At 43.4% G+C, this 24,464-nt stretch overlaps 1 protein-coding gene across 4 annotated transcripts in view; it reads right to left on the reverse strand.

The window, feature by feature from the left end:
* Positions 1–24,464, reverse strand: part of PUS3 (pseudouridine synthase 3) — a 123,409-nt gene that overhangs the window by 53,987 nt on the left and 44,958 nt on the right. The gene's annotated exons all lie outside the window — the stretch shown is intronic.

Below are 24,464 nucleotides of genomic sequence, written 5' to 3' on the forward strand. Positions count from 1 at the left end.
CCTGGGCATGCCCGAACGACTTCTAAAAAAACTGCAACGCATACAAAATGCAGCAGCCAGACTCCTCCTCAAGCTACCCAGAAGAGAACACATCACACCCGCGCTAAAAATACTACACTGGCTACCACTAAAACAGCGAATAAAGTTAAAGTCCATGTGCATCACGCACAGAGCAATACACAAACAAGGCGCACAATTCCTAAGCGACAAACTATGCCTACATCAACCGACAAAAACACTAAGATCAAGCACCGACATATGCCTGGAACCAAAATCCTACAACAGAAAAAAACTCGGAGGATCCTCTTTCTCTCACCAGGCACCCAAAACCTGGAACGACCTACCTAAGAATATACAGAACACAACAAACCACCTAGCATTCAGGAAACTCCTCAAATCATGGTTCTTCACAGCGTAACCACAACGGAGACGCACTAGAATGTGCAGACATTGAGACAACGATGAAAATAAGTCCAACCTCGGCCACTCTCAAATTGGACAAACACTCAAACCAAAGAACCAACCACTCGACAGAGCATAAGATATCATGGAAAATAGCCACTAAAGGAAGGCTCCAGAGTCTGATCACATACTTAGACCCAGACGAAAGCCCTCAAGTGACTCACCCACTCGTACGTACCGGACGGACCATATCCAGACCGCCAGACGCATTTAGATAGAATTGTGAATATTAGCATGGCCACACTTAGGATGGAGATGTGGATATTGGCCTGCGTCGCATCTAGATAGGACTGAATATTAGCATGCCCGCACCTACGCTAAGAAGACTAGCACAGGCCACACTTAGAATTGTGGACAATTGGCCTGCGTCGGATCTAGATAGGATTGATTGAAGGATAGCATGCCCGCGCCTAGATGAAACTTGAATGTTAGCAGGTGCCACACTTACAATTGTGAACACCAGCCTGCGTAGCATCCAGATTAAGTTATGAATGTTAGCATGCCCACACCTAGACAGATTCTAAACACTAGCCTGAGCCGCACCTAGAAAAGACTGTGAATGTTGGCATGCCCACATGTGAAGGCCAACAAGTGCCACACTTAGACAAAACTGTGAATGTTAGCATGCTAAAGGTCATGTAACCCACTAACCAATGTAAGCTCAAACTCTGCATACTTATCTCACTAAAAAAACTCACACAACCATCTCTCGCACAACAAGCCGCACGCACTTCACAAAACTGCAACACCACATAAGCCGGAGCAATAGCACACGCGGACTGACACCAGTCCAATACCCGCACCAAAGCTCAGCACCCGGTGTACACCAAGTTGAATCTGCCAACAGAACACCACTCCTCTCACTATCCTACTCCCTCTTCACCCTACTAACCAATCCCCCCCCTTATCATTTACAGATCCGCCAGAGCGCCTGGGGACCAATTCCGTTGGTGACGGTGCGCGGTACAAATACCTTTAACATTTAACCCTCACGAAATGAACACTCGCTGTTTCATTTAACAGCAATAGTACATGTGCGAGCGTAGCCAAGTAGATCACATACTTGCCAACCCTACCGATGTAGGCGGTAGGATACCGCTTTTTAAGCAGTCCTACCGCCTACCGATTTATTGGCAACCAATACCGTTTTATTTTTATATATTTTTTTTGTATTTTTTTTTTTTGGCCTGGCTGTCTGAGGCCCGGCATAGCATGATCAGCATCCTGATGTATTAAATATTTGATGTGTCAAGGGCATGAAAGGCATCAGGGCCTTTCAACCTTTTAGTTGAAAGTGGCCATGAGCCTGAGGGAGGCCCCCAGCAACTGCCGCATGTTGCCAGTCAGCAGTTGTATAACACAGCAATATATTTTTCTCTATATTACTTTTGTTCTGGGGCTTGCCTTACAAGCTGCATTTGTGGGAGTCCTTGCGGCCGTCACTTCCCTTGGGTTATACAGAAGTGTTATCACCTTGATGTCTTTTCACACCGGATCCTCCACGGCAGGCACTTGTTCAAATAGAAGGATTTATAGCTTTTCAATGGGCATTTTGTGTTTCAGCTCCCTGCTGGCTGGCCATCTCGTGATTTTCAGCGGGTATGTTTGAAGAGGAAAAGATGTGTTAATGAGGAAGAAGCTGGTCACGCTGCCCACTTGTTTGGTACATTTCTTTCTAATGATGGGTCAGAGGATTTTGGATAGGCCACACCAGGCAGCCTTTTCCTGTGATCTCTTTAAGGCCATATGTCACTTCAGGTAATTTTCTGTGGTGACTGAAGGCCAAAGTTCATGTGACATCATTTCATGGGATATCATCATTATGCTAGCTCTATTTTTGAAACTTTAAGATTCCTACAGATTTTTGGTCACAGAATGTTGGCATGTATGAGATCGGCGTCAAAGGGACAACGGTCACTGAAGCACAGCCAAGCCCGTGAGTGTCATACTCCAGCCCGGAGATCCTGCTGCGCTTCGGGAGATTTTATGAGTAGAGACCAGACATAAGCCCTGTGCTCTGCATTGGCCCGCCAGAAGAATCGAGCACGCATGCACAATCATGCCACCACGTGCACGGCACGCAGCATGTACCTTTCCTTTAATACGCAAGGCGCCGTGAGTATCGGCTGCAAGTGCTATTTTCCCAGCTCCCCAACATCGGTTAATGCACACAATACCTGCAAAAGAGTATAAAGATAGCTATCCTTGCTCACAGAGTGCACTTTTAGCAGCAGGACCCAATAGAGTGCATTTCCATCATTGAAGCCGCCATATTTACTGGGAGCTGCACACAAGCAAGATCCTTTAACATTCAAGGCCAGCAGAGCAGGGCCCATAACATACAAGGCAAACAGTGCCACATACCTCAACAGGCTTACCCCTCACTACCTCCCAAGAGGACGTGCCACTCAGCCTGCCCCGTTCAGGCACACAGTTATTATGGATTCAGAGGAGGAGAGTGTAGGAAGCCAAGAGCAAGTGCTCTCAGAAGAAGAGTCAGGCCTATCTTTAGTTTTAAAGGGGTTTTAGGGGATTCTTTGATCATGGCATTGTCACAAGGGATACGCCCACTCCAAGGTAGGCTGGACGCCCTAGAGTATCTCATTGTGGATGACAGAGAAAAGTCTCTAGTGCAACCACCAGCACGTCCTCTGAACAGCCTGCTAACAGGGCAACAGATAAGGGTAGACAACGAACCTGTAAATGTAATGGCTCACTGACTCCCCAGGGTCATAACAAGGAGGATAAGAGGAAGCCTCCTGAGGCTGTTGATGCTTTCGAAAAGCTGAGACATGCTTTTTTTTACTATGGTCGACCGTGCCAAGCCTCCTACCCCCATTCCCAGGGGTGCAAAACACGGGATGATGACCCCTCGTCAGAGTCCAGAGATTCTGACTCTAAAGCTTCTCAAAAATCAAAGAGCGGCAAAAGAAAGCGCAAAGAGAAGTACTTAGAGGAGCACAAGGAAGAATTAATAGATAAGTTTGACCCCGAGTCAATAATACACCCAAGATCAAACATCTGCCGTCCATCAACCAGAGTAACATCATACATGGCACAAAGGTTGCGCAAGCCCATTGAAAAAGAAGTAGGACTTCGGATGAGCTCAGAAAGCCTAAGGCCAGAGCTAGCAGGCAAGGTAGTGGAGACCACGGAATTAGACCCAAAGATAACCACATTCATCTCCAAGGCCGCCAGGGATCTGAGGAAACGCACTGACCGGGCCTGGAGGGGCTGCCAGGAAAAAGTCCTGGACTTCGCTGGAAACATAGCCAAGCTCATCGACTAAGCAGAGAGTCGGAGACACTGGAGAGCTGGTAGAACCAGGGGTCCTAGCCAAATGGGCACAAAGAGCAGTATGTCTCCAAGGAAATGCAAATTGCGCTCTATCCTCCGAGAGGAGAAGAAGCCTGCTATTGAAAATAGATTCCAAACTGGGGGATTTGGCATCCTACGAGATGGGAGAGACCGCCCAAGGGCTACTATTTGGCAAAGCCTTTGTGAAAGAGGTGGGGAAATGTGTGGCAACGTACACAGCTCTTGAGAAAGCCCAAGCCTCAATTAAAAAGATATTCCCCACAACAGTTTTTGCAGGGACCGGCCGCAGCAGAGGTGGTACATCCGGTTGCTTCCATTCGCAGAGAAGACCTCAAAACTCCAGGGTGCACTACTGGGAATCACAGCAACAAGACACCTTCTTCGCTATGCGCGGACGCAGCAACAGGGGGGACACGGTTACTACCGCCACCCGAGCGTGCCAACAGGTGCGAAAAGTGATATCCTACCCCCCGTCAGAGGCAGGACATTTATTCATAGAAAATTGGCAGATGTTTTCAAGCCATGCATGGCTACTACAAGAAGTGTTGGGTTTCCACTTAGAGTTCGGAGCGCTGGCTTTCTCAGCGAATCAAGTCAAAGCGCTTCGTGATAGCACGCAAGGAGCGTGAGCTACTAGACAAGGAACTAAGTATGCTAGAAAGCAAAAGCGTGATAGAACACTGCGCAGCGAGATATGCCTCCATAAGAAACATGTTCCTAGTTCATAGGAAGGGGAAGGTAAGGCCAGTCATAAACCTAAAGGAATTGAACTGATGGCTGGTTTACAGGCACTTCAAAATGGAAGGAGAGCACTTCCTCAGAGACATTCTCTGCAAAGGAGACTGGTTTTGTAAGGCTAGATCTAAAAGATGCCTACCTCACAGTTCCAATCGCCAGGGAACACCGAAAGTACCTAGGCTTCATATGGAACGGGCAAATATGGCAATTCAAAAGCCTTCCATTCGGGCTAGCCTCAGCGCCATGGGCCTTCACAAAGATAATGAGATCAGTGGTGGCAGCCATGCGAGAGAGAGGCATCCGAATGATCATCTACCTAGATGACATTCTGATACTAGCGGACGACAATCAAGCCCTCATCGAAAAGACGCAGTGGGCCTCCCAACTTATCGTTTCTCTAGGTTTCCTGATAAACCAGGAAAAATCAGAGCCCATTCCCAAACAACGCCAGGGTTAATTGTGAACACCACGAAAGAGACATTAGAACTTCCAGGCCCCGAGATCAGAGCGATAAAGAAGGAGTGTAGAGGAACACTGGCGAAAGAGATTTTGCATTGAGCCCTAGTAAGGACTGTCTGGCTGCTAGCAGCCTCTATGCAGGCCATCTTTCCGGGGCCCCTACACTACAGACCCCGCAAAGACTAAAGATGCAGCACCTGCAGGTGGGCCTGGGATAACACCAACTAGTCTCTCTGGACACAGAGGGAGGTCAGAGCTAGAATGGTGGCTTCAAAACATGAAAGCCTGGAACGGGAATGCCATGTTTGGGGACATCCCAGAACTGATCATAGAATCCGACGGCAACAGAGCAGGCTGGGGAGCAAGGTGCGGCCACCTAGAGACGCAAGGGAGATGGTCCCCAAAGGAGCTGGCCCTCCACATCAATTGCCTGGAACTGCTTGCAGGCTCACTCCAAGTGAAAGCTTTTACCAAGGGAAAAGCGGAATGTTGTATCCTACTCAGGATGGACAACATTTTTGTGGTCCGATATAACAATTACTTAGGAGGGATGCGATTGCGCATGCTAGTGGAGCGAACAAAAGACTTCTGGCACTATTCCCTCTCAGAGAGGATGTACTTGAGGATCTACTAGAGGAGATCTATTAGGGAACTATCATCCTCTGACGAAGACCGACCAACTACCTCTGATCGCGTGCAGAGTATCGGGAGCAGATGTAGCTTGCTAGGCATTTCAGGGTCGGCTGCAGAATTAATGAAGCAATCCTGGGCCCTCTCTCTATGCTCAAAAGTTACGAGACGACTTGGAGGAGATGGAGCCTACGGTGCGGCCAATGCAACCTTCATCCCATTTCTGCGCCTTTAGTACAAGTACTCAATTTACTAGATTCCGTAGCCAAAGAAGAGAAAGCTTCTCAGACTATAGGGGTTTACAGGCCAGCCATCTCAGATGGACATGATTTGTGCGAAGGAAGCCCTTTAGGAGAACACCCAACAGTGGATTTGGAGCGCACTCTGTAAGAGGAGTCATGGCCTCCAAAGCTTTCGGAGCCGGCACAAGTCTTCAAGACATACTGAAAGCAGCGGATTGGTCCAGCGACACCACGTTTAGGACCCTTTACTTTAAGCCTACAGCAAGTGCCAGGTAAGCAAAAGCAACACACCCTGCCCACCCGACTATCCTCACCCAGAAAACACCTGCAGAATATTTCCTCAACCACTCACTAGCAACAGGAGCAATGCTACAAGCCTTCAAATCAGCATATAACAAGACACTCCTTACAGACCCATCAGAAAACCAGAAGACCAAACCAACTATCGACCAATCTCAACCATCCCATACACTTGCACCTTCAATATAAATCCATTGTACCTCATAATAACCTCTGTGATCCAGTCGCCAATGCGGATACTAGCTAACTGCCCCAAAAAGAAACTACAATCCAGAAAAGAAACTGGAAATCCCAAAACATTGCCAACCTAAATGCCACACTGGAAGCCACAAAACTGCCAGTCACTTGGAGTTACTAGAAATGTACGTCTACGCATAAATCCTGGAACATGTAGAACACAATCAGATGCTATACCAGGCACAAGTAGGTTTCAGACAGATGAGAGGAACGGAAACCGCAATACTATCGATATGGGATAATCGAAAAACCATCTGAGACTCCAACATCAAATCGGCACTAATCCTATTTGATCTATCAGCGGTCTTCAACACAGTCCATCATGAAACACTCATCAAAAAACTCGAAGATATGGGGCGTGGTTGAGCCGCTGAGTGATGCGGACGTGAGCTCTCGAGGCTCTGAACTGGCCCGACCGAATCCAGTCTAATTTATCCTTAAATATATAAGAAACGGGCATATTCAAACTGACAATAGGCTCCGGAAGGTACGTGGCCGCAGAGTGAGGCATCCCCTTACGATTTGGACCACAAACAGCATAGAATCCAAACATCCCAGCCGAGGCAGGTGACTCTGCGCCATTTTATTGAACAAGCAGCAAGGATAAAGAGACCTGACATGGATACCTCCACTTACCATCCACTAGAGGATGACGAGAGATGCTGCCTGCCGGAGCAGTCGGGGGGAGAACCAAAGAGCTAGTAACCCGAAGGGAAGGACTGTGAAGAAGGCATTAATATTGCCAAGACACGCCACAACCGAATGAGACAGAGGAGTGGTATCCCCCTGATTGATCGGCCTACTGCCCTCGGAGGGTCCGGAACATTCCTGCTGTGCCTACAGGCCCCATAGTATCAGGCGGTGGAGGGGTACGCTGAGATCGGCAGTACACAACTCGAAGGGGAAAAGTAAAATAAAGTTGGCAGAGCGGTAAGGAGGAGATGCGGCCAAGAGGGTGGCAGGAGGCCCTCAAATGAGAAGGTGGGGGCATGTGGGGAGAGAGGTTGCTAATTCAATCTTTTAACAACCCGAATCAGGGTCCCCACCTTTCTGCCTTCCCTCCTTGATAAGTGGGCTTGCAAAAGGTACAAACAGATTGCGACTACACCAAAGATATCCAGGCCACAGTTAAGGCAACGAGAAGATCCAGACTGGGTAGATTAGTGTCGCTGCATACAACACGCATCCTGGTGCCTGTAGCACTATCAGAGCACGCCAGATCTGCTTGAGCAAAGGTCATGGTGAAAGAAACCAAAAAAAGATGGGAACGCAGAATAAGATGGATCAGTACACGGTGGCCCAGATTCACCCTCCACAAACATCCATACATGTAGAAGACACACACTGCATCCAGGACCTCTCCACTTCAATATCGCTAGAGGGGAATCCCTCCCAGTGGGGTCCCAATTACACAGAGCCCTAGGAAGGGACTTGCAGAGCAGGCTCACCTCCTAGCCTGAAAGGGGGTGGCTCCACCTAGGGAGAAGGGGCGGATACTCTTGATTCGTCACATATCCTTTTCCCTAAAGTATGTGGTTTACCCTTCAATCTTGAGTGAGAATAGTCCTTGTTCTTTTCCTTTCCCGTGCTCTACCGTAAAACAAAAAGGTTGCAGGTCTAGGAACCTCACATGACTCTAGGGTTAGAGTATTTTCTAAGGCTCATCCAGGTTAGTGGTGAATGGTCGTTCATTAACATGAATTTCCTCCTGTTAGTAACATTACAGAAATACTATGGCCCACTTGATAGCCAGGGCCTCAAGCTCCACAGTGGCATACAATTGTTCTTCAGGAAAGAGCTTCCTACTGGTGTATAGTTTGAGATGTTCAATAACATTATATTCTTGAGATAGTACTGCTTCCAAGCCGACTTTGGAAGCGTCAGTCTGCAGGATGAACTCTTTATTGAAGTATGGCATTTTGAGTACTGGCTGTTGACAGAGGATGTGCTTCAAGCCTTCGAAGCTCTGTTGATCTTTCTGCCTCAAGTCAATTTCTGAGGTTGCAAATTCTTTTTTTGGTCAGTGAGATTCGCCTAAAGGGTGGACTAATTAGGGATAAAACCTCTCTAAATTTCTGGTTAATTCCAGGCAGGCTTTAAGGTCCCATTTCGATTTAGGGGTTGGTGTTGGTTGCACCACCTTCAGTTTATTGGCCTGGAGTTGGGTAAGGCCATTCCAGACAAGATGACCCAGATATTTGAAGGTCTAAGTGGCATTTCTTTGGGGTGGCCTTTTGGCTTGCTTTCTAGAGGGCACGGGCTATGGTATACGAAATGTTATAAGTGTTCCGGCCAGGTGTTACTGTTTACTACGATATCATCCAAATAGCATCCACAGAAAGCGGCATAAGGTCTCAAGATGTTATCCATGAGCCGTTGAAATGTGGCAGGAGCTCCATGCAGGCCAAAGGGAAGTATCTTAAACTGAAAATCTTGCGGTGTAGAAAAGGTTGTTTTCTTTCTATCCCCGGATTTAAGGGTACCTGCCAATACCCTTTTGTTAAGTCAAGTGTGGAGATGTATATGGCACTACCCAACTTTTCAATTAATTCATCAATTCGAGGCATGGGAATATCATTGAAGGTTGAAATCGAATTTAGCTCCCTAAAGTCAATACAGAAGCACCATGATTTATCAGGCTTTGTGACCAGGACAATGGGAAAAGACCAGGGACTCTCAGGGGGCCAGATAATGTCAGCTTGGAGCTTCACTTCTAGTTCTTCCTCAATGATTTTCCTTCTAGACTCTGGAATTCTATAGGGCTTTAAGGTTTGTTTTCCATGCAGGTGTTCGGATGGTTGCTCCGAAAACACTTCAGGGAACTGTTCTAGAAGGTCAGTGAGGTATTACTGTTGGGGGAGGGGTAATGACTTGGGAATCAATTGATTCTCTATCTCCGACTCGGTAAGGAGGGTGGCCATGGTCACTGTGGTTGCCTGGCTGGTGTCTACCTTCCATTCCTTTAATAGGTTTGTGGTATATTTGTGTTTTCTGATGCCAATCAGGTTGTGATATCAAGTAGTTTAATGTACCTTTTTTCCTGTGATTGTATCCTGCCCATGCCACTTAGAAATCATCTTGTTCGCCGATGTGGGAAGGAAAACCAAGACTGATCGACCTACGGAAAAGACCCTGCTACTGCTTCTTTATCATAGATGGCTTTTTGGTGTTCTTAGGCTTGGCCTAGGTGTTGCTTCACTATCTCTCTTACTGCTGCCATGGGAACAGGGTTCGAAATTAAGGTTCAATGAACAGTGGCTAAAACCAGCTCCTGGGTGTCGGACATCACCCTGGGAACCAGAAGCAAGCAATGGATTTCCAAATATGCTGTGCACTCTTCTTCCTTTTTTTAATCGTCTTCACTATTTAAATTTATTTCAAGCGTATTTTAGATTCTTGAGGTGCAGGGGAGAAACTACATCCCTGGCACATGGGATTTTTTTAAGGAAAACCAGTAGAAAGAACGTTCCCTAACCAGAAGCAAGTACCCAGCGCACCACAGATCTCACTTCCACACGAGATGCCCACTTTAACTTTGTGTCCATTTTGTAGGATTCATTATGTTTAAATGTGCCCTAAATCTTCTTTATAAGCATTCTCAAATACTCAATGGTTACTGTCAAATATGCATGTTTGTAAAGCACCAACTGGCCTTGGGAGCCAGAGGTTGCTCCTAGTAGCTGTTGGGTTTAAGCTAACAAGGCTCACCTAGGCTAGAAGCAGGAGTTAAATAGGTCCCAGCTCCCCTCAATTGCGAACCCTGTGTGAGCCTTACATGTTTTGGGACGTTTGGGAAATTGTTAAGATGGCCTCTCCCCCACCCCCTCTTCCAACAGGTCAAAAACATCTCAACGATCCCTCCCAAACAGTAGTTAAAAAATGGAAATACCGTAGGGATGCTTGAAGTGTCTTACGGACAGCAAATGAGAGTGCAAGCTATAATATCCCAGTTTCTCCTGTCGGTTTAAACCAGTTTATATAGGATTCTTTTAAGAGTATGATTGAATCTTTGTACCAATCCATCTGTTTGGGGAATGGTACACCGACGTGTGTAGTGTTTTGATATGGAGTAGCTCTTTCACTTCCTGCATTATGTGGGACATAAAAGTGGTGCCTTGGTCTGTAAGGATCTCCTTGGGAAATCCTATTCTGGAAAGGAAAGGCAACTGAGGTTTTAAGATCTGCTGGCTGGTATTATTTCGAAGGGGAAATCCCTCCGGCTATCGGGTGGCATAGTCCACAATCACTTGAATAAACTTATTTTACAGCATGGACGTTTCGAATGGGCCATCTATATCCATAGATATTATGGGGAAAGGGACTTTGGTAATCAGTAATGGCTCTATACGTGCTGGTGGGACCAGAGAAGCCCCAGTTTTCTGGCAGTTGTCACAAGCTGTGGACATCTGATCTGCTGTTTTCTAGTTGACTGTACAACCTTGTGTCAGGGTTGGTTTTCTCCCCAGCACCCAGTTACCTATCAAAAATGAATAAATAATAGGAAGACAAGGTATGCTCCTAGATACTTGGAGAATAGGCTTTTCACAAATCCCCACATTGTAGGGAGTGACACAATAGCCTAGCTAGCACCCAGAAAGAAGGATAAGTGACATGTCTTTCTCAAAAATCAACACAATAACTGAAAAACACACAACTATTCTCGCATTTGATGAGAACGAAGCGAATCGTATCTTAGGTTTCATAAAGGATAGAGAGTAGCATACCAACAGCAACCAATCCAGAAAAATTATGATCATAATTAGACGGGAAATATCCCAGAAACTTCATGCTACCACTCTGGCACAATACTATCGGGCCCAAAGGATTCCAAGGGGATTATGAGTCTACTTGAGACTGACCCTGTGCAAGGAAAATCTGGAACACATCTTAAATAAGTGCTCACTGAACCTCATGCTCTTAACCATAGAAGAATTGGCAAAATCAGTGATCAGTCTAGATGGAGATCAAGGAATTGACAGGACAATTAGCAACTTTCAAAGGTAAGGAGGAGTTAGAAACAATTCTGGAAGAAGTGAATGGGAGCCTGGAAAATTACAAGAGAGACATCGAACAAAGAAAAGTACGGAGGTTTACAAGGGACACACAAGACTATTCACAGGAAATCGTCTATATATGGCAAGAACATTACCAACAGATAAGACCAGTAACGAATAGAAGACCACCGCCAAACCCAAAAACATCTGGCCAGGAGGAAAGTGACCCAAGCATTGAAGCACCAGCAAGTGGTGAAGAGACTGGAGCCACACGGACCACCCTGCTAAGAACACCAAATCTACACACATCCCAAGAATCCACAACCTCTAAAGCTCAACCAACTTATTTTTTGAAAAAAGACAAGAAGAGGTAACTAGAAGCCTAAGGTCAAAGAACACAGAACAGCTAGTAGTTAATATTGAATCTAAGATTCTATCAAAGAACCAACTAGACATATTGAATTTGGGCTTATCGTTCATTCCGACGAAAAACTCAAATCTTTGAGAAGAAAAAAAATTAAATAATAAATAAAATCAACCTTCACAGGCTAACACGAAAAATTCAACTTAAGGTATTTTTTGATATATTCAACCGACATTGGAGGTACAAGCTACAAGACATGAATACCTTGAAATAAAACCAAAAAGTCAATTTGACCCTCAGGCAAACAATATGGCTATTAAAATGTTTGAAGGTCAAATGCTTAAAGATCTAGAAACAGTGAACCTTACCAAAACTGAAGGCTACAACATCAGGAGGTACCAAAGTCAAATAAGCCGATGACCATACAATAACTTTAAAACCAGCAGACAAGGGAGGATCGATTGTTATTATGGGCACTACATTTTATGACAAGCAAATAAAACATTTATTGGAAGATGAAAACACCTATATAAAGATTGACCGACCAAGATCCAACAACACAAATTGCTCAAATTATAAAAGATACATTGACAAAGGCACGGGACCAGGACTGGATATCAGAAAAAACACAAAGGTACTTGACAAACGAACAATCACCACCACCAGTGTTTTATGGGTTTCTGAAAATTCATAAACATTTAAATAATCCACCTTTAAGGCCAATAGTGCCCGCAACAAACAGTATTTTCAACCCATTAGCTATATATGTGGACAATACATTGCAACAGTTGGCAAATGTAACTTCTACATACCTTAGTGACACTACAGACTTGTTGAACTCTTTGGAAGAATTGTCAGACATGCAGGAGAACAGTCCATTAGTATCATTCGATGTGCACCTCAATTCCGCACCAAGATAGATTAGAGGCATTAGAATGGGCATTACTGTGGGATAACCAACTGTGAAGCCAACAGGATATTCATAATGAATTGAGCAAAATCATATTAGTTAACAATTACTTCCGACATAAAACGCAGTTTTATTTACAAGCCTCCGGAACATCAATGGGGTCATCCATGGCCATGACGTATTCAAACTTATTTATGTTTCACTTAGGAAAAACATTGTACTTTCGGATGAAAGACGGCAAACAAACATTATTACCCGTAAAAGGTATATAGATGACGTTTTTGTCATCTGGAAAGCAGAACGATCAAGACTGGACATGTTTTTTGAATTCTTAAATTCTATTCATGAGTGTATCGAATTCACTATGGAAGTGGGAATACCCAAATTACATTTTTGGGGTGTTGAATTGGAAATCAAAGAAAATGGAACAACGAACATCTTCCACAAAACAACAGATGTCAATAACTCCCTACATTAAGTCCTCATCCACAACATCTGAAAAATAACATACAGTACAGTCAATTCCTTCGCTTGAAAATAATTATATCATCAGAGGATACATTAAGAGAAGAAAACCTAAAAATGTCTGAAAAATACAGGAAGAGGGGATACCCAACAGACATTATTGAAAGGAAGGATCTTCTTGTCCCAAAAACAAAGTCGAAAGACATTCCGATCTTATATGCCCTTAGGTATTCTAGTCAAAGCCACCACATAACAAGACTCAAAGAAGAACTGGAGACTTATAGAATTGGACCCACAACTGCATACATTATTTCCAAAGCCACCTATCATTGCATACAAAAGAGGACGGAATTTTATAGATCAGTGGTCAAGGCTGAGAGACCACTAAAGGACAAACAACAGACATTAAATAAGAAGACAGGTACATTTCCTTGCCTGAACTAAAACAACTAATAACGTGATCAGAGGCAGTTACATTAGACATCCTAAAAGTGGTAACAAAATACAAATTGAATGATTATGCAACTTGTGACACAAAATCAGTAATATGTGGATTGAGTTGCCCATGTGGGATTTTTTATGTAGGTCAGACGGCAAGAAAAGCAAAGGAACGATGGAATGAGCATAAAAGCAACATCAGAACTAACATCAGGTCAGCAGTAGCTCGACACTTTTCTGAAAACAGACACAACATAGCCCAATTGAAGGTCACCATATTAGAGGCGGTAAAGAAAGCTCAGAGAGGGGGGAACCACGCTAAACGTATGGACCAAAGAGAACTCTTTTGGATTGAGACATTGAGCAGTCTAGTCCCAGATGGGATGAACAAGGAATACAACTTGGGGTCTTTTTGTAAAAGCCAAATACATCTATTGACCTAATTATTACATGGAAGTAATTATGACTGAAATGAATATAACAATGAATAGTTGGAAGAGATGAGGCTGAATAGGAGGGGGTGGAATCATGGATCCATAGCTAGACTATCTGAACAATAACTGCCTATACACAATCAAAGACAACAATATTGTGAGCATGACCTTTACAATAAACATGTGGATGATACTTTCTAATGGTTAGGGTTTCTTCTAAATTGGAACACTTAGTGTGTCTACTCAAATAAAGCAGCAAAGTTGTTATAAAGGGGCCAGGTACGAAGATCTCTCAAATATGAGATAAAAAAGACCAAAGTCTTCAGACTTGCAGGAGCATCACACTTTGTATAGCGGGTGGATGTCACGACTATCCAAAGGGCAGAAACAAATAATGTAAGGGTGAAGACGATGCATAACAGAATGCACGCTTAGGAGAATAGGAGCCTTAATCAGCAAGGGTGGGTTTCTCATATTGGGAGATAACCCTGGATAAAGTCATCGCAATGGATTCTGAGGCATCACTAAGAGACTGAATAAGCCAACCGGCTGGTTTTCAATATCCACAAATAAGAGCAATATAGATCACAGAATTTGATCTATTACACTTTTTTGCTTCACAACCATATTTAACATCATTGATAGAAAGGCCCAAGATGTAGGGCATCAAGCATCCTTCACTTAATGTTATAACGTATAACCCATCGTTTTACTATATTCATCACACATTGAGTAACACAGCACTACTGCGCTTAGGTAAACATAAGCGTGACGTCATCACGTGACGGCGTGATGACGTTTGACAACAAAAAGCAGCTATTTTGGAAATATCGCTTCTCACGGTTCTAAGATACACACAGCCGGCATTGGAAGACAGATATTGATAAGCTTCTAACTGGCCTTTTTGAGAGCAGCAACTTAATCCATCAAAAGAAAGCTTAGAACTTTAACATAAACTTCCCTGCTTACATCTGCAGGTGATTAACTGGAGGTTGGACTAACAGCTTGAGACAGTAGGTACAAGCTTACAAAGGCACGAACAGAAAAACAGTGAATGAATCTTAACAGTGAAAATAATACATTGGTAAGCTTTTGGCCATATTCATTTTAACCAACTTCGACCAGCAATCTATAGACAGAGACAGTCATTTAGTTCATATATTCCCACTTTCACCCACAGAAATGGCTCTGGGAGATGGTGATAACAGTATGATAAGAGGCAAAGAGTTTTTTTAATGTATTGGAGTGGACTGAGTGATAATTCCCATATACCATTGTGGTGGGACCCTTCTATCTAATACAGGTAAATTATTAGCACATCCTGGAGGGTTTCATCTCTAGCTTTTTAACTAGTATTTTAATGAATGTTTCTCTGAAACTAAGATATTGATGAATATCTAAGGTGGGTAGAGGTTTTAATGATTCCCAATACCTCTTTGGTCTATAGGAGGAAACTTGGTCCTTGGAAGTAATCCTGATAGGAGGAATAGGAGGAAGATACTTAGAAATTGGCACAAAACAGAATCATCCAGCTGATTATTAAGAGAGGATTCATGACAGATAATCTTACCGATGTAAATAAGAGTGAAACATGGTATATGATTATCATGGATTATCTGTTCTAGATATGAAAAAAGGAATTGAATAGACAGCTCCTGACGAAGGTAATCCTTTCCTGAAACGCATACAGCAATACAAAAGGGATTGTAAAATTATCGAAAATACCGATTTATTCATATGTAAAACCTTTTGTATTTTTTGAAAAAACTTTGTTGGTGATTTCAGTTATTCTGGATATTGGAAAGTGACATAATTGAACTTCCATTCTTGGAAAAATAAGTTTGTAAATCATAATAAATTAATAAACGCAAAGGACTAACTGGAAATAAGGAATAAGACAAAGTAAACCCTGTTTTATTGAACATTGTGTACCCAGATGTATCACTGAAAAATACTTATACAATGAATGTTTGATATACAATACACATTGGGTGTGCAGGAGACGGGAGAGTTCCACAAAGATGTGGACATCTGCTGTTTTGTAGTTGACTGTACAAACTTCTGCCAGGGTTGGTTTTCTCTCCAGCACCCCGTTATCTATCAAAAATTAATAAGAAGTAATATGAAATACAGGATGTGCTCCTAGGCACTTAGAGAATAGGGGCTGTCACAAGCTGAGACATAGTTCTTTACATCAGCAAAGACTCTGGGCAAATACAATCTAGACACTACTTGCACTGAGTTTGTCCAACCCCTTGGTGAGCTACCATGAGATGAGAGTGGGCTAGCTCAAGTACTATCCTTCATTAGCTCTGTGGAACCACTGACTGTGTTCGGGGCAGACCATCTGCTCTACATAACAAGCCGTTGTTTAGGAAGAAAAACAGTCCAGCTTGGCTATGCCCATTCTCTTCCGTTGTCACCCTGCCAAAAGCTTCCATAAGGCCCGGATCATTTCTTTGGGCAAAGGAAAGAACGAGTATTGGTGCAACATTCTCTGCCTCTTCTCGGTGGGTCTCCTCAGTTGGGACGTTTGCCTCCCCAAAGCCCCTCGAGTCCCTTTTGGTCTCTCTTAAGGTTTCTACCTCTTGGGGAATAGGGCCAGTTCCAGAATCCCTTGGGCTATTTTCTCCCCCTCCTTGACTGTGTAGGGTGTGTTACCATGGTTATTTAACAGAATTTTAACTTCCCCCTCAAAAATCAGGGTCTATCACAGCAGCCTTGTCATGAAGAGCATATCTCCATGCAAGCCCTGACTTTGAGGCTAACCTGATATAGGTAACCGAGAGGAGAGACTAAGTCCTGTGGGTTTTAACCGTCTTTCGTTAGGTGGGACTAGAACATCTATGCTTCACAAGTCAAAACCTACTAACTGCTTGGTGGCTTCTGTGGGGTTCCTGGACCTTGGATTTATCTTAGTGAACAGCACGGGTCCCTAACTTCTATCAGTTGGTAGACATCCCACTTCTGACACCATATCTGGCGGGTCAGAAGAAGGAGTCAACATGTTGGACATGTATTACTATTTTTATTTAAATAAGGAAAATGCCTAACTCGCCCTATTGCTACGGGGATGCTTCCTGCCTAACCAAACTAAGGGTATGCATCTGTCGTCAAAAGTTCAAAAGAAAACGGTTTTCCATTCAAAAACCTACTTCTATCAGCGCCTACCACTTAGTCTAATAACTTCAAATTTGCCACAATATATATCTTCGGGCACCTTCCCTTTACCCGGATGTCTGAGCTTTCTTTCAGAGTTTTCTTCAAATGCAACAAGTCTGATAAGGCCACTTGGCTGGAACCAAGTCAATTGAGACTATTCTTCTTGATGCAGAGTGTCTTTTTCATGATGTAGTCTAACTCCCGGTATATATTCGTAGGTCTGATAATCCAGATGTTGCAAGACCCATCAACGTCATCAATATCCTTACTGTTTTTCCGAATGTATTCTTTTGCAGTTTGTCCTCCTACTTTTAGTCCTTCAGATTCTTTACATTCAACCCCCCTTCAGTTGGGGTTTGATATACCTTAAATATTGGTGTGTCACCACCACTCTTGGGGCCTCTATGAGGTTCCCCTATCTCCTTCTAAGATTTCTCGCATGGATACTGGGATTTAATTCCATTAACTTTTTACAGTCTCTTGTTACCAAATTAAAATTTTCACCAGCGAGTATGCATGGTAACTAAATGTTTCCCAATAAACATATTTGTTCTCTCTAAGTGATTCACAGTGAACCTTGCGGTTCCTTCCAATGAATGCGCGTGGTGTATGGTAGCCTGGTTGCATGGTTGCCTCCCCCTTCTCAGTGCCTCCTCCGTGGCTTCTCTCGACACGGGCAGCTTTTGGGGCTTCACATCCATACAGGTTGGTTTCCTTGACTCGGTCTCCTTTTTCCTGGTTTCACGGCGGACTCGCTCTTAGTGTCCCAATGTGTTGGTGTAAGCGGCACAGGCCTTCCGGCGGGAGGTTTCATCTCTCCCATTTCCTCTTGTCTCTGCGTTCTTGATCGGGCCCAAAGTCCACCACGGCTGGCCCGTAGTCACGCTATGATGTTGGCCGGTCTGTCCTGACAGCATCTTCCCTGGTGTTCGCTGCGCCAGTGTATTACTTTGGCGTTCTCACCTTCTCGGACTGCTTTGGGTTCTGCGGCTCCGCCCCTCCAAGGCGCAGCTACGTCAGAGGGCTTACCCTGCATATGGCTCCCTCTCTCCTCCTCTCTGATCGATGGATTCTGGTTACATACAAGTCCACACTCAAGGGGGCGTTCCCTTTACCTCCAGGTTTCGCGTTTACTCCAGCATTATTTGAAGCCAGACAGAAGGAAGGCATATTACTTGAGACTGAAGGTAATCCCACATAGGCAGATAGTGTTGCTGATATAGGTAGTTCATTGTGGGAATGCGAGTCCATGTCCCCTAGAGAGGAGTTACTCCCAGTGAAATCCCACTTGCCCAGACCCCTAGGGAGGGTCTTGCGGAGTGGGCTCGCCTCCCTAGCCTCCGGGGAGGAGAGGTGAATACTCTCGATTTGCCAAAACTCTCTCTCCATTAGCCCCTTCGAGCATGCAGTGAACAGAGAATAGAGGGTAGAGAGCATCCTGAGGGTAAGACAGGAACACAGAGGGAGCTGTGTTATCATTGAACAGGGTAATTTAAATAGCTAGCTGTGCTAAGCAAGTGTCAATGTAATTAGCAAACCTACAGAATACTACTTATTTTATACCTTCCACCGTGAAGAGCTGAAGCAGGGTCACTGCTTTCCACACATCGAGATTCTGTCGAGTCTCGAAGCAGTGCTAACTGGTACATTGCAAACCTGCTAAAAAAGCAAAAGACCAAGTACACAACTAGGTCACTCAACTGCTCTCCAGAAAACCCAACCGGGTACATTGATAATGCAAATTCATCAAAAGTTTAATGTATTTCCGAAATTATATGTTCACATATAATAACCACGTTAGTCCATTGATTTTTCAAAAAAAGAGAGTTTTTATCAACAAATAGTTGCGTGAAGGCATAGTAATCTGCCTCGTGGTGTGAGGCGTTACCAATATTTCCTTAGCGAGGAAGGAAAAGCCACTTAACATCTCATGTCAGACAAAAACATTTGCCAATGCATTTCGGATTCATATATCCTTCTTCAGGGCAAGTCTGCAAATTGTACATGTGTCATATCATAATATTCCAAAATTAATGTATCGACAATAATTAAATGAATAAAGTAAATAACATACCAATAATTGTTGTGGTGGAAAAGGTCAAAATTGATAGATGCGGATAACAGGAAACAGAAGGAGAAGAAGAAAACAGCAGTGAGAGGGCTGATGCATATAAAATTGGCAAGAAATAAAAATTCGAATAGCATTTACCTGACTGAGTAGTAAAGTGCTTGCATGCGTGGTGGCTTGGTGTGCGAAAACATGTGGACGGCAGTGAACTGCCCGGGAAAATGTCAGCGCCGTAGCGCAGCCTTCGGAATAGGCTGAAATGTAATGAAAGTACCATAAGCTATGGAAGCAGACAGGTACGATCAGTATAGATAAATCTTTAAGAAGGCTTACCGTGTGACCAGCGAGCGATAGAACTGTTCCTCTCGCTAGCTCACTTGAAACTGCGATGCACGCATCGGCGCGTTGTCAGGACAACGCCTCTTGAATCTACCACGTGACCGCGTTCCCGAAGGACTCGCGGGTAGGGATAACGGACTGTGTGTGGATCTCCGGAAGGGAGTGCAAAGTCAAAAAATAATTTACATTCTACCAAAAGGTAATCACGGAATAATGGTGACTCAAAATTATCAATAATGAAAAACATGGAAATAGAAGAAATACTGCCAAAGTAAAGAGGAGTAAAGACAAGCAGTAGCCAAAGGTATGAAAGTGAGATGGCAATTAAAATGGTGTCCAACCCAGAGGCGGGCTGCTAAATATGTTAAGCACAGTATACATAATATTAGTAACACATGGTTGTGGAATTACATTCTGAAATTACAATCAACATACAAAATGCAGTGTCGAACAGTGGCGACACCAAAGGGAGTAACACTGATGGTGCAAGCCTCCCCACTGCTATGGTGGCGCAAAACAACGCCACCTTGGGTCCCAGACAATTGTCCAGGAGACGTAGCGGGGAGGACACAAATAGATCAGTCATATGGAAATTCACAGTATATAATAGCTAGAAACATGTCTATAAAGCAATTCACAGTATATAATAGCTAGAAACATGTCCATAGAATCAAAGAAAAGGTAAAATTATAAAAAACAGTGATAATTGATCTCCTCGTTCATTCCATGGGGAACCAAACTCCCAAGTTTGTCGATCCAAAATGTCTCTCTTCGGTTCAACCGCTGGTTCAAATCTTCGTGAGGATTATTCTTAGTCAGTACCTCCAAGATCACAAATCTGATTTGGGTCAAATTATGACCATTCTCCATCCAGTGGCGGGCTACAGCAGAGTTGGTGTTAGCAGTCCGGATGCATGAGCGATGCTCATTCCACCTCACTTTAGCCATTCTTGTGGATTGTCCCACATAGAATTTTCCACACGGGCATTTGATGCCGTAGATTATATTGGTGCTATCACAAGTACCATAGTTCTTGAGCGGAATCTTTTTCCCTGTTCTGGGATGGTTGATAGAGTCTCCTTTAATTACTGAATTACAATTGGTACAGTGGAGGCAAGGGTATGTCCCAGTGCGTTGGGTTGCAGATTCTTTCAAGGGGGGTCTAGTATATACCAGTTCATCCCTCAAGTTCCTGCTACGTTGATAGGCAAATACCGGTAATTCAGTGAATAAACTTTGTACTCGGACATCATTCTTCAAAATCCCCCAGTGCTTACTAATAGTTTTCTTAATCCTGTTACTCTGAGTTGAAAATTTAGAAACAAATACCGGTGTTTTTAATTCTTTCTTATTTCTGGGATTTTGGGTAGATAACAAAGTTTCTCGTGTCAGGGTACTGACCCTATTTGATGCTATGTCGAGTTCTGTTTGTTTGTAGCCCCGGGCTAGAAATTTCTCTTTCATAATCTGTTGTTGGACTGCACAATCCTCGGGGTCGCTAACAATCTTCTTAACCCTAAGCAGTTGACTGTATGGAAGGTTCTTGAGTAAACTGGGTTGGTGAAAACTTAAGCGATGTAACAGATTGTTACGATCTGTCGGCTTCCGGAAGATTGAGGTACTGTAAGATGTAGTCTCTCTCTTAATGCAGATATCCAAAAAGGTAATCGTATCCTGTGAAACCTCTCTAGTGAATTGGATGCGTTGATCAATACTGTTGAGATATTCAAAGAAGGTGTCAAAGGCTGTCTTGGTGCCCCTCCACACTCCAAAGATATCATCGATGTAGCGAGTCCATAGGCGAATGTCATTTTTCCAACGTTGATTACCCAGCACATTATCAGTTTCAAATTTATACATGAAGCTGTTGGCGTATGAGGGTGCCATTGTTGCCCCCATAGATGTTCCAGAGGTTTGTAAATAGAACTGATTACGGTACTGAAAGTAGGAATTTTCTGATATGAATTGTAAGAGGGCTAATAGAAACTCCTTTTGTGCTCGTATATCAGGTGCTTGTAGCAGTAGCCATTCCACAGCTTCTAATCCTAGATCATGTGGTATAGATGTGTAGAGGCTTCTAACATCTATAGTAAACAGCCAATCCCCTTGTTCAGGAATAATGGAGTTGAGTTTCTGTAAAAAGTGGGTGGTGTCGCGAGTATATGTGGATGTTTTCTGAATTAAAGGTTGTAGAAAAAAATCGACATAGACGCCCAGTGGTTGATTAATACTTTCCATGCCAGCCACAATTGGTCTTCCTGGAGGGTTGGTGGGATGCTTATGAATTTTGGGTAAAGTATAGAAGTTTGGTATCCTTGGATGATCTTTAAGCAAAAACTTCTGGGTGTGTTCGTTTATCCACTCTAGTTCGAAGGCCTTATCTAGTAGAGTCTTGAGATTTTGTTTAATCGTAACGGTAGGATCACGGTCCAGGGTGGCATAAATTGACCTGTCCTGAAGTTGCCTGTTACATTCTGCATCATAGTCCACCGTGTTTTGGATAACTAACGCTCCACCTTTGTCCGCTGGGCGAATGGTTATTTTCTTATCGCCATACAGGTCTCTAATGAGTCTCATTTCGTGAGGTTTCAGATTCTTATGGGGAGGATTCTTATAGCTAATTCTCTCCAAGTCACGAGTAACTAGTTTCTGAAAAATATCGATGGAAGGAACAGTAATGGGTGGCACAAAGCCACTCTTTTCTCTAAATTCTTGAAAATCTGGACCAATGGGTGGTTTTTCTTGGACTTCAAGTTCTTCGAAGAAGACCTTCAATTTCAATTTTCTAACGAATTTATAGAGCTCAATTTTTGTGTTGAAGAGAGTAGTACCGTAAGTGGGTACAAAACTCAAACCTTTTTGTAATATGTCTTCCTCTGCTCCTGTCAGTGGTCGGCTAGATATGTTGATCACTAAGTTTTCCTTAGTTGAAATCTGGTTTGTGGTCTGTTTTTTTGATTTCCTCCTCCCCCTGCGCGTTCTTTTGGGCGGGCGCCTAAAAAAGGCAAAGAGGAAGGTGCTTGTGTTGTGGAGCCGCTAGCTGTATTAAGCTCTTCCGTGGTTCGTTCTGTGGAAGTTTCAGATTCTCTCTGAGCTTCTGAATCAGAGCTGCTGGTATTATCTGACGTGTATTTAAATGGTTTCTTAGGTGTTACAGAACTATACCGTTCCATCCATGTATATACCTCATCATTAATGTAATCGTAGGTATCACGTTTAAATTTTTTGACTTTTTTCTGTTCTAGTTCTGCTTTGTAGTCTTCAAGCTTAGTGTTGACATCTAGCAAGATAGTATCGTATTCTTCTTTTCCTAATGAAGCGGTTAGTTCTTTCTCGATATCTTCAATCTCTGTCTTTAATGTCATCAAGTTCTTGGAAAGTTCTTGGATGGTTAACAGAATCAGATCCAATGAACATTTGTTTAAAATAGCTTCCCATTTACGGACAAACTCCTTATTTTCCTTGCACAAGGTTGGCCGAAGTTGTATACGTAGGCCTCTAGGAATGCGTTGGTTCTTGAAGTAGCGTCCTAATGTAATTGCATGTAATTTTCTGTTGATTTCTTTACGTATTAAGTATTCTAGCTGTCTGATCTGTTTCGCAGGATCTTTAGGTGTAGTCCCATGTGTGCCAATTGATGTATCACTGATTAGTTTCAAAATGGCGTTTGCTTCCTCAGGTGAGAACCCTAAGGTTTCTGCGCATTTGTTCGATAATCCTTCTATATCTTCATATGACATAGTAATGTAGTCTAAATCTTGGTGATGTTAAAGAAAACGTGTGCCTCCACTGTGATGTGTCTCGCCAAAAATGGGGAACAAAAAAGCGAATAGCAGCAAAGAAGTGGGCACCACTTTGTAATCTTTACTCGGATACTGATTTTTTAGAAAATTAGTTTCTTATGTGATTTCTTGTCCAAAAATTGTAAGAGGGAGCCAGCTGAGATAAATGAGGAGACACCCAAATCTAAACTCAACTAAAAAAGCAAAAGACCAAGTACACAACTAGGTCACTCAACTGCTCTCCAGAAAACCCAACCGGGTACATTGATAATGCAAATTCATCAAAAGTTTAATGTATTTCCGAAATTATATGTTCACATATAATAACCACGTTAGTCCATTGATTTTTCAAAAAAAGAGAGTTTTTATCAACAAATAGTTGCGTGAAGGCATAGTAATCTGCCTCGTGGTGTGAGGCGTTACCAATATTTCCTTAGCGAGGAAGGAAAAGCCACTTAACATCTCATGTCAGACAAAAACATTTGCCAATGCATTTCGGATTCATATATCCTTCTTCAGGGCAAGTCTGCAAATTGTACATGTGTCATATCATAATATTCCAAAATTAATGTATCGACAATAATTAAATGAATAAAGTAAATAACATACCAATAATTGTTGTGGTGGAAAAGGTCAAAATTGATAGATGCGGATAACAGGAAACAGAAGGAGAAGAAGAAAACAGCAGTGAGAGGGCTGATGCATATAAAATTGGCAAGAAATAAAAATTCGAATAGCATTTACCTGACTGAGTAGTAAAGTGCTTGCATGCGTGGTGGCTTGGTGTGCGAAAACATGTGGACGGCAGTGAACTGCCCGGGAAAATGTCAGCGCCGTAGCGCAGCCTTCGGAATAGGCTGAAATGTAATGAAAGTACCATAAGCTATGGAAGCAGACAGGTACGATCAGTATAGATAAATCTTTAAGAAGGCTTACCGTGTGACCAGCGAGCGATAGAACTGTTCCTCTCGCTAGCTCACTTGAAACTGCGATGCACGCATCGGCGCGTTGTCAGGACAACGCCTCTTGAATCTACCACGTGACCGCGTTCCCGAAGGACTCGCGGGTAGGGATAACAGACTGTGTGTGGATCTCCGGAAGGGAGTGCAAAGTCAAAAAATA

Source organism: Ambystoma mexicanum, chromosome 3p (assembly GCF_040938575.1).
Source record: "Ambystoma mexicanum isolate Mex_15411 chromosome 3p, UKY_AmexF1_1, whole genome shotgun sequence".
Lineage (NCBI taxonomy): Eukaryota > Metazoa > Chordata > Amphibia > Caudata > Ambystomatidae > Ambystoma > Ambystoma mexicanum.